General features: G+C 39.9%; 2 long non-coding RNA genes across 2 annotated transcripts in view; both read right to left on the reverse strand.

The window, feature by feature from the left end:
- The window catches only part of LOC137240126 (uncharacterized), a 225,097-nt gene that overhangs the window by 129,253 nt on the left and 80,625 nt on the right, over nt 1-15,219 (reverse strand). The window lies entirely within an intron of this gene.
- On the reverse strand, nt 10,342-10,869 carry LOC137242301 (uncharacterized). Its single transcript, XR_010950177.1, has 2 exons — nt 10,612-10,869; nt 10,342-10,557 (listed from the first exon to the last, which is right to left on the reverse strand). It is a non-coding gene; the product is annotated as an uncharacterized lncRNA (long non-coding RNA).

The raw sequence follows: 15,219 nt of genomic DNA on the forward strand, positions 1-15,219 counted from the left end.
TTTTTAGTTTAAAAATAAAATGTTTTATTGAATTAAAAACTGAATTTTTGCCGCTTTACAGATACACATTAAGTTACTATTGAGAACCGAACACCCTAAATACTTGGACTTTTATTTTTTTTATAATCCAAGAGGTTCCATAAAAATTGTATGTCAGCTCTCCCCAAACTGCAGTACCGAGGGACGTCAAGCCAACATTCTATTATTAAAATCTAACCTCATGTGGATGAAAGACTCTTAAAAATATTTTTTTTACAATGTTTGTGCGACTCTTGAACTGTTAAGAGGCTATGACCGACTTTCACGCTATTTCGAATTCTCGCCTAATATTATATTTCCTAGGACTGTGCCCATTCTCAGCTTTAAGCAAATAAATTTCACGAAAACGAAACGATCATTCCAACGCGACTTATTATAGCACCTAGAGTCTAAACACACTTTTTACATAAATGCAACCTATGTGAAAAGAGCCTTAGAAACATTTTTCATTGGGACTCTTGACCTATTAAGAGGTGCCGACCGCGAGTGTCCCGCTACTCAGCGGTCTGTCCAATGTTCTTGGTTTCTATTATATTTCCTCAGTCTGTGCTCAGCCTTTCGGAAACAGTTTAATTTTGCCTCTAATTCGGCACATGTTCAAAACATAACATAACTCAAATCTACCCGATGAATGTCGACTCTGGTTCGCATTTCTCATTAACATACCTGGTTGTCGCTGACATGAAAGCAACATACAAAACGGCACTTTGGCAATTGATATTTGCTTTACATATACTTTTCTTCTCTGTTTTCTGTGTGCTCTGTATAATACAAACGTTGTAATAGCTGCATATTTTTTCATTAAAGAACATAATTGAGAAGAAACATAGCAAGTTCGTGATTACTTCTACTGGATTAACAGCGTGAGTATATTCCGTAAACATCTTAGACATTTTGGCAACCCTTGCGGGGAATCTGCGGCCTTCGGAAGGTTTTCTGCACAGTTACATATGTTGTGCTGAAAAATTTATTGCAAAGCCATTGCTTCACAACGTAATCGCTGGATGTTTAACACGGCACATGTGTTTTCCTGCGACGTAACCTCAAATTTCACCTGTCTTCTTAAGTACATGAGCGTTTTAGCAAATAATTGGCCGTAGAATAATACTTTGTGTCACAGCAATGGAGAAAACGATCAAGCAACTGCTGTCTAGCAAAACAGCGATTCTAAATTTTGCTTCAAATACGCGCAAAACCGCGAAAGCAAAACAAACGAAAGGCTTCTTACAAGCTAGAAAGGAGCTTTTGACACAATATTGCGCTAAATTCGTCAGCCTTCACGAACAGATAACCACCGAGGGCACTGTAGAAGATATGGAAGCAGCTGGAATTTCAACGCCGTCAGACTTCGATGAGGTGGGGTGTGCTTATACCGAAACAATGGGCGAGCTACACGATCTTTTCGAGGGCACTCCTTCGCTTACCAACACCTCTATGTTACAGCCTTTCCAGTCAACGCAGGTGGTTGCTCAACCACTACCCCGCATACGCATTCCACCATTCGATGGTAATTTTCTGCAATGGTTTACTTTTAAAGACCTTTTTAATTCCATTGTTACGTCTAACACGTCCTTAACAAATACGCAGAGACTGCAGTACTTGAAGGACAGCCTCTCAGGGGAGGCCAAAACTGCGTTAGACCATATTACGACCACAGATTCCAATTTTCAAATTGCTTGGGAGCTACTTCAATCAAAATATGAAAATAAGGGGGTAATAATCAGCGCTCATTTAGCAACGATTAGTAAATTGCCAGCTGTTCAAAAGGAATCTGCTTCAGCACTGAGACAATTGATTGATACGATGACTGCGTCCATTCGCGCGCTAAAAAATCTAGGTCGGCCAATTGAACACTGGGATGATTGGTTAGTTTTTACAATAACCAACAAATTGGATGCGACCACTCGCAAAGCATGGGAGCTTTCCCTTAAATCAAATGACAATATTCCAACTTTTAATGAACTAACAGAGTTTCTTACAAGAAGAACCCAATCACTTGAAATAGTTCAAAGCTTTACCGAAGTGAAGCCTCCCGGGAAAGAGCATGTTCCAAAGAAAGGGGGCATCACATCGTGTATTTCTGGATATCACGCTGCATCTGGACGCTGTTCTATTTGCGGCGGTAAACACATTTTGATGTTTTTTGAAGCTTTTCGCAAAAGGGCGCCACAGGAGCGCTATAGCTATGCACTGCAAGCAAACCTGTGCATTAATTGTTTACACGGCGGTCACCAGCAATCAACTTGTTCCTCCGAGTATCGATGCAAAACCTGCAAATCCAAACACCATACAATGCTACATGAATATTTCGCCAATAATACGACCAACGTTAGTAAGCACCCCGTTGCTTCTCATAATGCATCTTCAGCAAGTCATTCCACTCACGGATTGCCGCCTGTTTTGATCGGCACAGCACTTATTGAGGTTAGGGCAGAGTCTGGACATACGGTAGTTTTGCGAGCTTTATTGGATAGTGGGGCAGAAGCAACTTTTATAAGCGAACCTGCTGTCAACCTACTACATTTGGTGAAATCTAACGTAAAGGTACCTATTAATGGCGCCAATGGGGGAAAAGTAACTACCGCTAAGGGATTAGTACGGTTTCATGTACGGTCGCTGAAATCTGACTACGAGCTTGATTGCATCGCATTAGTGTTGCCTCGAGTTGGTAACCGCACCCCATCAGTACACATTAAATCCAAGGACGTTACACATTTTAGTGGTTTGGATCTTGCTGATCCTACGTGGAACGTGCCGCAGTCGATTGATGTGATTTTAAACGCCGGAGATTACGCCGCTGTTTTGTTAGGTGGAATACAGCGGAGTGGTATCAGTAATTTGATTGCTCAAAGTACACGACTAGGTTGGGTGATATTCGGCAGTTCTGCCAACAGTGAATATCCTAACGCCATGCGAGATGTGATTGACTGCTATAACAGCCAACTCGATCTTGACCAAACACTGCGCCGCTTTTGGGAAGTGGAAGAAGTTAGCTCAGCACCTGGTTTATCGCAAGAGGATCGCTTCGTAGAGGACAATTTCAACCGCTCTACACGGCGAGCGGTAGACGGTCGCTACATTGTCCGTTTGCCAGTCAAACCAGATGTTGACCTTACGCAACTGGCCCCATCACAAAATGATGCAATTGTGCTTCTCGCCCATCTAAATCGACGCTTGTCGCGAGATCCGAATATGCGAGATATGTATGAAGAGTTCATGGACGAATATGCTTCGCTGCAGCATATGGTAAGAATTAATGTGGAAGACCCTGGAGCGACGCCCATCTGTTACCTCCCACACCACGGCGTCTGGAAGGCATCGAGCAGCATTACAAAATTGAGAGTTGTTTTTAATGCTTCAAGACGCTGTAACAGTGGCAAATCACTAAACGATTGCTTATACTCTGGTCCAAAACTTCAAAACAACCTAACTTCAATTCTAATCAATTGGCGTCGATACCGAGTGGCGCTGACCGGTGACATTGCTAAAATGTATAGGCAAATCTTAATCGATGAGAGAGATACAAATCTGCAACGCATTGTTTGGCAATCAAAAACGCAGCAAGCACCTACACATTTTCGACTAAAAACTGTCACCTACGGTATGAATTGTGCGCCGTATTTAGCCATCAAAGTACTGCACACTTTAGCTGGTGACGCAGGCTCCCGTTATCCTGACGCTGCTCAGATCCTACTCAAGGAATTCTACGTTGATGATGTACTGACAGGGGCAGATAGTATAACAGATGCTTGCAGACGACGTGAAGAACTACAAGCCCTTCTCCAAACCGGTGGTTTTGCCCTTCGAAAGTGGAATTCCAACTCAAACCAAGTATTGCAGTCCATCGATCCCGGTGATCTTGAATCAAAATCGGCACACGAGTTTCAACTAGACGGTGAGTTCAATACCTTGGGGTTGATCTGGGCAGTGAGAGATGATTGCTTGACCTATGCATTCAAGCTTGATTACACAATAACCACATTCACAAAGAGGCAATTACTTTCCGACGTCGCAAGGCTTTTTGACCCTCTTGGGTTTCTAGCGCCGTTGAACATTCGGGGTAAAATATTTATCCAAAAGCTCTGGCTGACTGGTTTAAACTGGAATGATAATCTTCCTGAAGATTTGCATGAAAAATGGATATCCTTTCGAAACGAACTTAAGAGCATTTCCGAAGTTCGCATATCTCGATGGATTGATACATATCAGGGTGCGAAAGCGTATGAGTTGCATACGTTTGCGGATGCATCTACCAGTGCATACGCCGCTGTTGTGTATTTAAAGGTTGTAACACAATCCTCTGTGCACATTCACCTACTTATGTCCAAGACACGTGTCGCACCACTAAAAAGGGTAACAATACCGCGCCTTGAGTTGTGTGCTGCGGTACTAGCCGCACGTCTAATGGAAAATGTAAGAAACTCGCTTAATTTAACACCTATAACGTCATATATGTGGTCCGATTCTACAACTACAATATGGTGGATACGATCCGAACCAGCTGCACTAAAGGAGTTTGTTTCAAATCGGGTTATCCAAATACGAGAAATCACTAATGTAAGTGACTGGCGTTATGTTAACACAAGGGACAACCCTGCTGATTGCGCCTCGAGAGGATTGACCATTACTCAGCTTTTGGACCATCATCTATGGTGGCATGGACCCTCTTGGCTTCAACAATCAGAAGCCAACTGGCCTAAGATCATGGTGAGCACCCCAGAGAAAATTGCGGAATACAAACCGATCCAGGTTACAACAACACACTTACCCACATCCGATACCTTTATTTTAGAAAATTATTCAACACTAGATAAACTCTTAGCTGTAACTGCATGGTGCCTTCGATTTATACAATCCTCGCAAGGCATTGCTCATGAACAAGGCATGGTGTGCAGTTGGAAGGAACGTGAATCTGCAATGCGATTCTGGATTAAGCGTGTACAAGCTCTGGCCTTCTGGAGCGATATATCAACTCTTAAAGACACTAACACAGTCCAGAAAAGAAGCAAACTTCTAAAGCTTAATCCCATTTTAGACCCAAACGGTATTCTTTGTGTTGGTGGACGATTGAGGAACGCCAGTACTCCATACTCAGAACGACACCCTGTAATTCTACCAAAAGACAGTTATCTTACAACGCTAGTTATCAGACAAGCTCATCAACGTACCCTTCATGGTGGTATTCAAGCCACTCTTCAACTTATACGACAACGATACTGGATTATAGACGGCCGAAGAACGGTGAAACGTATAACAAACAGCTGTGTACGCTGTTTTCGTTACAAGTGCGTGCCACAGTCGCAAATCATGGGCGATCTTCCCCCTGCACGCTGTAATATATCGTTTCCATTCATGCACAGTGGGGTGGATTTTGCTGGCCCCTTCAACATAAGAACAACGAAAGGCCGAGGTCACCGTAGTTTCAAAGGATATGTTGCTCTATTTGTGTGCTTAGCCACAAGAGCAATACATCTTGAGCTCGTTAGCGATATGACAACGGAGGCTTTTCTGGCAGCGCTGACTCGATTCACATCAACCCGTGGACTTTGCTCCGACTTATACAGCGACCAAGGCACTACGTTCATAGGCGAAAATAACCTGATACAAGAAGATATCAATGCCTTCAAATCTCAACTACAACAGGCCACTAGTTTCGGCGCCGCGGTGGGCTTGACCTGGCACTTATACCTCCAGGCGCACCTAACTTTGGGGGCATCTGGGAGGCCGGTGTCAAGAGTATGAAGCACCACCTCCGACGCGTAGTCCACACCACTACATTAACTTTTGAAGAGTTCTATACGGTTCTGAAACGTATAGAAGCGTGTTTGAACTCACGGCCGATTACTGCATTATCCGACGACCCACAAGACCTATCAGTGCTTACCCCTGGCCATTTCTTGACTGGAAGAGCATTACTGACCTTCCCAGAAGAAAATCTTCTTGATGCAACTAATGGTTTACTAAAACGCTGGAAACTACTGAAACAAATACAGCAAAACTTTTGGCAAAGATGGTCTTGTGAGTATTTGCATAGCCTTCAAACGCGGAATAAATGGCGTATTCTGCAGCCCAACGTCATCATTGGTCAACTCGTCTTAGTCCGAGATGAACGGTTACCTCCTATGTGTTGGAGTCTTGGCCGAATAGTCGACACGCACGTGGGTCAAGACGGAGTAGTTCGTGTAGTCTCTATACGGACGAAGACTACCCTAATCAAACGACCTTTGTCAAAAATTTCGGTGTTACCTGTCGACACACAACCAACTCATACATAGATGGAGATCACTATGTGCGGCCCAAAGACGGTGGGCGGCACAACGCGCGCTTATTTCGCCGTCGATCCGTCGAAGGTGGGCGGAATGTTCAAAACATAACATAACTCAAATCTACCCGATGAATGTCGACTCTGGTTCGCATTTCTCATTAACATACCTGGTTGTCGCTGACATGAAAGCAACATACAAAACGGCAATTTGGCAATTGACATTTGCTTTACATATACTTTTCTTCTCTGTTTTCTGTGTGCTCTGTATAATACAAACGTTGTAATAGCTACATATTTTTTCATTAAAGAACATAATTGAGAAGAAACATAGCAAGTTCGTGATTACTTCTACTGGATTAACAGCGTGACTATATTCCGTAAACATCTTAGACAGCACATATAGCTAAGGTCTGTGGTTCATGTCCCGGAAAAATTAGAAAGTATCGCGACGCAAATTGAGAGAAAAGTTCGGTCTACATCTCCTCGGTGGCACATCGCGCCAAATATTTATTTGTTCTGAAAAATAACATGGCTGCTATTTAATAAAAATTTAAGTTTGAAATGTGGTGTATTATTCTTGCTATTTAACAACTAGCAGACCCGGCATAGGTTGTTCTGCCATAACTTTAGTATATGTGCATAGGTTAGGTTGAACGGACCGGTCAATGAGGACTTTACATATACTGAATTAGTTCGTAGTATTGCTAGAAGTTTATTTAACGATCAAACTGAAAAACCCTGTCAAAAACCAAGACCCATGTTATAGAATAACTCCGTCATCTTGGCAAATACTACAAGCCTTCTAGGACCTATGCCACTTGCTGCTTCTAGATCTGACAGCTGAATCACTCCTAACACTGCGTTACACAAACGAGCTTTAGTTCTGTCCTATGAACCAAATATACTTTTTCGGAAAGGGGAGAAGAAATAAAAATCACGTGTATCGGCGATTTTCATATGCACGTCAGAATTTTTTTTTATGTGTAAAGTATAAAGCTCGTAGTGTCCGCCTGTGTGAAAGACTTTGGATCGATTTTTAACCCTTTTTCCGTGATCCAATCGAGCTGAATTGGCGGCCACCGTGGTGTGATGGTAGCGTGCTCCGCCTACCACGCCGAATGCCCTGGGTTCACACCCCGGGCAAAGCAACATCAAAATTTTAGAAATAAGGTTTTTTCAATTAGAAGAAATTTTTTCTAAGCGGGGTCGCCCCTCGGCAGTATTTGGCAAGCACTCCGAGTGTATTTCTGCCATGAAAAGCTCTCGGTAAAAACTCATCTGCCCCGCAGATGCCGTTCGGAGTCGGCATAAAACAAGTAGGTCCCTTCCCGCCAATTTGTAGTAAAAATTAAAAAGGAGCGCGGCGCAAATTGAAAGAGAAGCTCGGCACAAAATCTCTTCGGAGGTTATCGCGCCTTACATTTATTATTATTTTTTTTTATCGACCTGAATTTTTGCAGGCAGACTCGTGGAAATGTCTGTATCACGTCAAATTTAAAACAAAAAAAAAATAGATTTTTATCAATTCTCAGATGTTCCTGATTTTTTTTAAATGGTTATCGGTTTTTTTTGTAACAATTTCAGCTCATTAAAAAACCGAATTTTTTTATCAATTTTATCATATTAAAATTAAAAATTGTTACATCAAAAATTTCAATGCTTTTAAAGAAACTTAGGCCTTGTATTTTTGCGTTTGTGTCAGTATCGCGACAAATAGACCAGTAGCCTTTCCATGCACGTTGTTCGATAGCATTCAATTTTGATGAAAATTCATAACTTGCAACTATTTTTTGCAATCGCCTCGCCCTCATGATCCAGTTTTTTAACAAAAGTTGAAACGACACAGAGCTTAATGTGTAGTAGTGGCAAAATGATTTGAGATGGCTCCACCAATGGTAGATTTTCTATACCTTCTACGCCTACTTTGTAGCATGTTCGCGGCGTCTTAAATTCAGTGTAATGCTGATCTCTTTTGCGACCTTCCCATGTACACAAAAAGCACTGGTGGGTTGGAAATCCACGCTTAACACCCATGAGTAATCCGACCACTTTCAGATCGCAGCATATTTTCCAATTACGCTCTTGGCACTTTATCAGCTGTAATATTAATTCCATGCCTTCGTATGTTTCTTTGAGGCTTGTGGCATATGCGATCGGGACAGCTGGATGTTTGTTACCGATATGAAGCAGCACGACTTTAACTCATTAATGCCCGCAACTTTTATTTCGAATTTCAAAACCAAAATTTGTACAAATAGTCTCCAACGGTGTAGAAACCAACTTTGTTCTAGCACTTTGAAAAAAAAAAAAATGGCGAAGGGGGTGTGTTTGGCTGGCACCTTTGGTTGCCAATGAGCACTTACGTTTACAAATGACGTAGGCAAAAAAAAAAAATGTTTGTTTGACAGATTTAATGTGTTTTTTTTTATTTAATAATGCGTAAGTAATATAAATATGTTTACAGAAATTCTTAAGAGCTATGAAATTGTTCAATACAGTTTACTGGATGAAGAAAGACATTACATTTTTTCCACAGAAATGCTGTTCGTCCCCCACATTTTTGGCAGTGGTGGTATTTCGACTCGCCCTTGACTACTATGCTATTCTTTTTGTCAACTCTTAAATTATCTACCAAACATTTTTGACTAGCTGATGACGGATCTGGTCTCAATCGCGGTTTTCCATATGATCTTAGCAAAAACATGGCACATTGTCGTCTCAACTGGAGAAGGGGTATATTGTTACCCAGTTTTCTATAGATCAACCATCCTTGGATGCAGCTTACATCCAAAGCCCACGAAAAGAATGACCACCACCACTTTTTTGATCTGATAGACGTGCGATAGGCTGACAAAAATTTGTCACACAAGTCTACGCCACACATACATATATTTACTGTATTGCTTTATCGGAAAGGGAATATTGGCGTCGATCCGGCTTTTATGCTGGCGAGAGTAACGGCCAATTTTCCCAATTGGTACCAGTGGCACGCAATTAGTAAGAACAGTTACTACTGCGTTATCCATCAATCTAACGCCAAACAAAGTTTCGGAAACAGTAGTTTCATATGTTCCTCTCTCTTTTTTGACAAACTCCTTCTTGTTAGTTAAATTCATATGCTTAGAAACCCCAACCCCTATGCTTTCTCGTAGAGTTCCTGTTCCACCAATTTTCCTCTTCAGCAATTCTTCTAGCAAATCGACACTTGTGAATAGATTATCGAAGAAAAGCTGAGTTCCGATGGGTAGATTGCATTTCGAAGCCAAATCTAGGACAACATCTCCACCTTGTCCCAATCCAAGGGAAAATATTTTCGTACTTGATCCACAATAAGGATCTGCATGGAGTAAAAATCCATTATGATCAGCGATGCACCACAGTTTAAAACCAAATCGGATTGTTTAGCGCCGTGCTTTCCATAATACGGGATCATGCTTTCATCGACACTAAGAAGTCCGCTGTGCGACACTTTTTTGAAATTGTCGTTGAGAATTTCAAAAATCGGACGTATTTTGTACATTATATCGTTCATATCAATTACAGAATTATCCGCAAAGTGTATGTATTTAATTATATTCTCAAAAGTATTTCGACCCATTGAGTTTTTCACAATGGGGCAAATACAATCGTCGTCTCCTTTCCAGTACATGCGCCGCTGTGTTAAGGCTGTTGACCGATGCATCGACGAAAAGTCGCCACTCCTCTGAAATATGAGGGTAACCAATTTTTGCAAACATCGAATCAATATCATAACAATAAGTCAGGTTTTTTTCCTGATCTCCGTGCAATTTAAAAAATTCGTCATATAGAATAGTGATACGTCGATCACGAGCGGCTGTTATTTTAAAATCAGCCGCCACTATACAATCAGCCCTATTCTGCATTTCGACTTGGATTGGAATTTTTTCGATTTGGCAATTTTGGTATTCTGTGTTCCAATCTCTTTCGATCCAACTTCGAATCGTTCGATTTTTTGTATTCTGCATTTCGATCGTAGTTCCGTTTTTCTAAGTTGCAAATTAGTTGGCGGAAAAATATTTTATTTTTATTTTTTTATTAATTTATAACAGAATTTTAACAAAAATGTAAGTAAAACTTGTTAAGAAACGTAGAAGGCTTGATGATGATTGTTTTTTATGTTTCCAGGTCAAAAACAACATGTCGATGTCGAAGTCCTTGGACGTATTTGCCCCGCAAAAGTATCTAACACATACTTCAAAGCATCCTTGTTAAGTCGAAAGTTTTTTTTGAACCTAAATAAGAAAATAAGTCCTTAAACTTTACCACTTTTAAGTTCAATTTCTTACAATTCGTCACTCATCTCAAATGGATTACACAAATCTCGCAATATTTGCCTTTCCATTCTCGCCTGGCAATTTTCGTATGTGTTACTTTCCAACTCCATAAATAAAGCCGTGGCTATTGATTCCATTGTAATAGACAGCTATAATTTGTGTCTGTTCGGGGGGTACAATTATATGCCAAAGCAAGCTGCCGGCGTAGAGGAAGGTGAAGCGAAAACGTAAACAATCCTTGCGGAAAGAATAAATAAACCTTTATAAAGTATTTTAGGGCTGTGAAATGAAATTAGCATCATTAAAATTCAGAAAATGTCAACTATATTCGTGCAGGAATCCGTTTTAACAAAACTTGGTGGCCACGGCAGGGAATTGGCCAAAAGAACGACAAAAACACACTTATAATTATGAAAACAATTCACTCAAAAAAATATAACACTGCGGCAATATATTCTATTGCTTTTTTTTGTACAAAATGGCGTGGATAATTATATATAAACGTTTTTCAGTGTTTTTTACAAATTTTCTTTAATTTATTTTGTTCCAATGTTCACACATTCCGTACCAACAGCTGATTTCGAAAAATCATTTGCTCTTCCTCTTCTCTTTACGATTCCGTCGTAATGCAGAATACCAAACTTCGATTAAAGCGGAGCGTAGAACGGGAACGTAATCGAAATGCAGAATAGGGGTGAATATAAACAATAAATTAAATGAATTTAAATGATGCAATATTAATTGTGCAATTCAATGTTTCATCTGTCATACCAGTTGTAAGTCTTGTAAAAGTCATAAACAGTTTAGTGTTACTGATACAGTTTAGTGGTACTGATAAACTACAAATATATGGAGTAGGATGGGTCAAAAAACATTTTTTTTGGTCGGAACGCTTTAGTAGTTTAAAAATTTGGAGTCGCTTCAAGTTATGCCGAAAAAAAATTTAAAAAAAAATCAGGAAAATCTGAGAATTGATAATCTATTTTTTTTTTTAATAAGATGTTGTACAGGGGGCACAAGAACAAAACGTGCTCGATCGTTTCCTCCAACCCACACTTCCTACATCTGCTATCACTGACCAAGCCTAATTTAAGGCATGTGACGTCAGAGGGCAGTTTCCCAGTCAGAATACTCGTCATCATCTACAGTCCTCTCTTTTTAATGATAGAAGCAACTTTGTTAGTCTAAGGTTGTAAGACCTACACATAATCTTCGACACTTTGCAGCCCCGCGCTTGGATCCACACCTTCCCTGCTTGGTCGATCACATGCTCCTCTTGCCTTCTCTTAATATCGCCCAGTCTAATTGGGACGTCTATGGAGCAAGCTTCAAGGGATGCACCCTTTTTAGATAGTTCATCTGCTTTTTCATTCCCATCTATTCCCATATGCCCCGGAACCCAATATAGATGTATGCTTCTTCCTGTCCCAATTCTCTCCAGGACTGCTTACACTCTAAAACGCATTTAGATGCTGTGCTATGCGAGATTATTGCCTCAATTGCTGCTTCACTGCCAATATAAAAGTTAACACGATTGCAGTTTAAGCTATTCTCTTCCAGTGTTTCTACTGCTTTGTTTACGGCTAAAACTTCCTCTTGGAAAACGTTGCAATGATTTGGCAGCTTGTAGGATGTGTTTATTTCGGGATCAGCACAGTATACCGCAGACCCTACCCCTTCCACTACTTTGTAACCATCTGTGTACACATGTATCGCCTCGTCCGCCATTTGAGCACCCTTGCACCAATCGTCTACCTCTATTGTGGCTTTAAGAGCCCCCGCGAAGCGCAGATAGGGAATCAGGTAGTATGTTCGTCCTGTAATTGATGAGGCTATATTACTATGGCAGTATGATCGGCGCACAGGTATAAATATCCCGAAGCGCCCGATTCATCAAAGAGCTAATCGTTGGAACGCACTTTCCACATATGACAATCGCAACGTCATCTGCCTAAGCCGTAAGTTTTACGGGTCCCTCATCGAGCCGCCTGAGCAGTTGGTTGGTGACCAGCATCCACAGCAGAGGTGATAGCACCCCACCACTGATTTCGTGACTTTATACAATGCCCATTGCGAGGTAATCTTCCTGCAATATAACATGCAGCCCATGAGCGCCCATTTAGAAACATTGAAAGCCCCGGCAATTTCTAAGAAGACTCCTAGAGCATACTGCTTATATTCCAGGGTTATCTCGGCTCTGGGTAATCTGAATATCGTCGTCGTATTCCTGCTAAACCTAAAAAATGTTTTGGAAAGAATGTTAAGTTTACACCTAAAAATATAATTAAAAATTGAGTTTTTAATCAAATAGGATTTAAAGTTAATCCTGAAATAAGGGGTATCAATGGATAAATCCAGCTATAATAGCAAAAACTGCTCCTATAATAATAAGTATCATGTAAAATAATATCAATTGATGAATTAGCTAATACAACACCTCCAACAGTAAATAAGAATACAAATCCTTAAGATCATAATATTGTTGGAGAATATGTTAATTGAGTTCCATGTAATGTTGAATCAACTAAAAATTTTAATACCTGTAGGAACAGCAAGAATTATAGTTGCTGAAGTGAAATAAGCTCGGGTATCTACATATATTCCTACTGTAAATATGTGATGAGCCCATACAATAAAACGTAATAACCCAATTGCTATTATAGCGTAAGTTATTCCCAAAGAACCAAAAGTTTCTTTTTTCCTGATTCTTGTCTAATAATATGGGAATTTATTCTAAATGCAGGTAAAATTAAAATATAAACTTCTGGATGACCAAAAAATCAAAATAAATCTTAATATATAAAAAACACGTATCACCAATTTTTTGGCCGCGATGTGCACTACTGCGTATACGTAACATTTTATTATTATGTATAAACAAATAATAAAAATTGCAATAAAATAATATTGCGACTATAAACTGAGATATAACCTATCCTATCTCTCAATATATAGCACAACACCAGGGCCGCCGAGAGGGGGCCCGGGGTTTCTGAGGGGGCCCGCGATTTGAGGTACTAAGACATTTTAAAGTAAGCATTAGAAAGTATGATGTCGGACCATGATTATACACCTGCAGTGGTCATCCATGCTCTCAACAAGAGTACAACATCGACACATCCATCAAACGATGCAGCATTAATTACTTCATTAAATGTCCCAAGACAAATACAAATATCAGAATATAATTTACCATATGCTGAGAGGAGTCATGATTTTGTGCCCTTTCAGCAGCGACAGATACAGTTCGAAAAGGAATTTTTGGCTCAAAATGTTGTAGGTATGAGGTTCGCTGTCGACTATATGCTGCGTCGTTTACCTTTAATAGCCGCAAAAAACATATTAGCATCGTCTTTTTCATTCGTAAGTCAAAGCTTGGAGGATTTTGAAGCACTTCCTGTTATGAAGCAACGCGCTTGTGAGTGGTTGCGAGCGAAATATGTGACACATTTTATACGGAGCCACGAATATTTAAAAGAACTTAATTCTACAAATAAAGAAGTATTTTGGAGTACGCGCGAGGTTTTAATTTATGCTCGATATCATGGCTTCATTCCAAAATTGAAGTTATTTGATAGTTTTTGCGCATTGCAACTACAAACACAAACTTCACCAAGAAGTGCAATATATATCCAAACGTTAAAACCCGACCTACGAAACACCACAAAAGTTCAAAATCTCCAACAGAAGCTGTGCTTTGCGCAGCATTTTAGAAAAAGGGTAAAACTGGAACAAGGCCACTACCATTTTGACTCGCTGACACCTAAATATCGTATCACATCTTGGCTAGACACAACACATCACAAGTTGAAAATTGATAAAACAAATTTGGGATGCGATTTTGAAAAAATTGATATTGTCAATATGCCGAAAAATAATATCAGGGAAGCATTGATTTGCAAAACGATTGACAAAATTGATTTGAACCCAGATCAACCACTTGATAGCGGACTACTGCGTTTCCTGCGAATCTCAGAGAATTTATCAGAAGCGTCAATTCTCGTGAGTGATTTTTTTCGTGATTTATTTATAAAATTAGAACCAGAACTTGTTGGAAGCAATATAACATATCCTTTGGTACATAAAGTAATCGCACACTGTTTAAAGGTATTCGTTGAAAAGCTAATCAGCCGTACAGTAGCTTTGAAGAAAAATGCACCAATCGGAGATTGTTTAGATATCGCAATGCGAGACATTGGTAAGGTTTTGGTTCGTCATTCAGAGTTCGATTTTATAACAACCCAACACTTTGGAAGATATGAATATTGAAGTAAATAATTATATAGTTGAAGAACAAAGGTTGAAATGTTATGTATTACTGAATTGTGTCGAAATACTACGGACAAATATAGACATAAACTGTCTCTCTCAGAAAGAAAGGACGCGAGAAGTACAAAAGCGCTTTGCAGACCAATAATTTCCTTAGAATTCATCAAACGGATCACCTATTACATGAAATAAAGCCAATTAGAAATTAATAAACTCTTCTAAACCTACTGCATGTTTTACAGAGCATACTTGGTAATGGTATTTGGCCAATTACAAGTATTTAGTATTTAAATATTTTAATTATCGAGTCAATTACTTTTAACTGGTTGTTGGTAATGAATACATTTTTCT

Source organism: Eurosta solidaginis, chromosome 2 (genome assembly GCF_040869045.1).
Source record: "Eurosta solidaginis isolate ZX-2024a chromosome 2, ASM4086904v1, whole genome shotgun sequence".
Classification (NCBI taxonomy): Eukaryota; Metazoa; Arthropoda; class Insecta; order Diptera; family Tephritidae; genus Eurosta; species Eurosta solidaginis.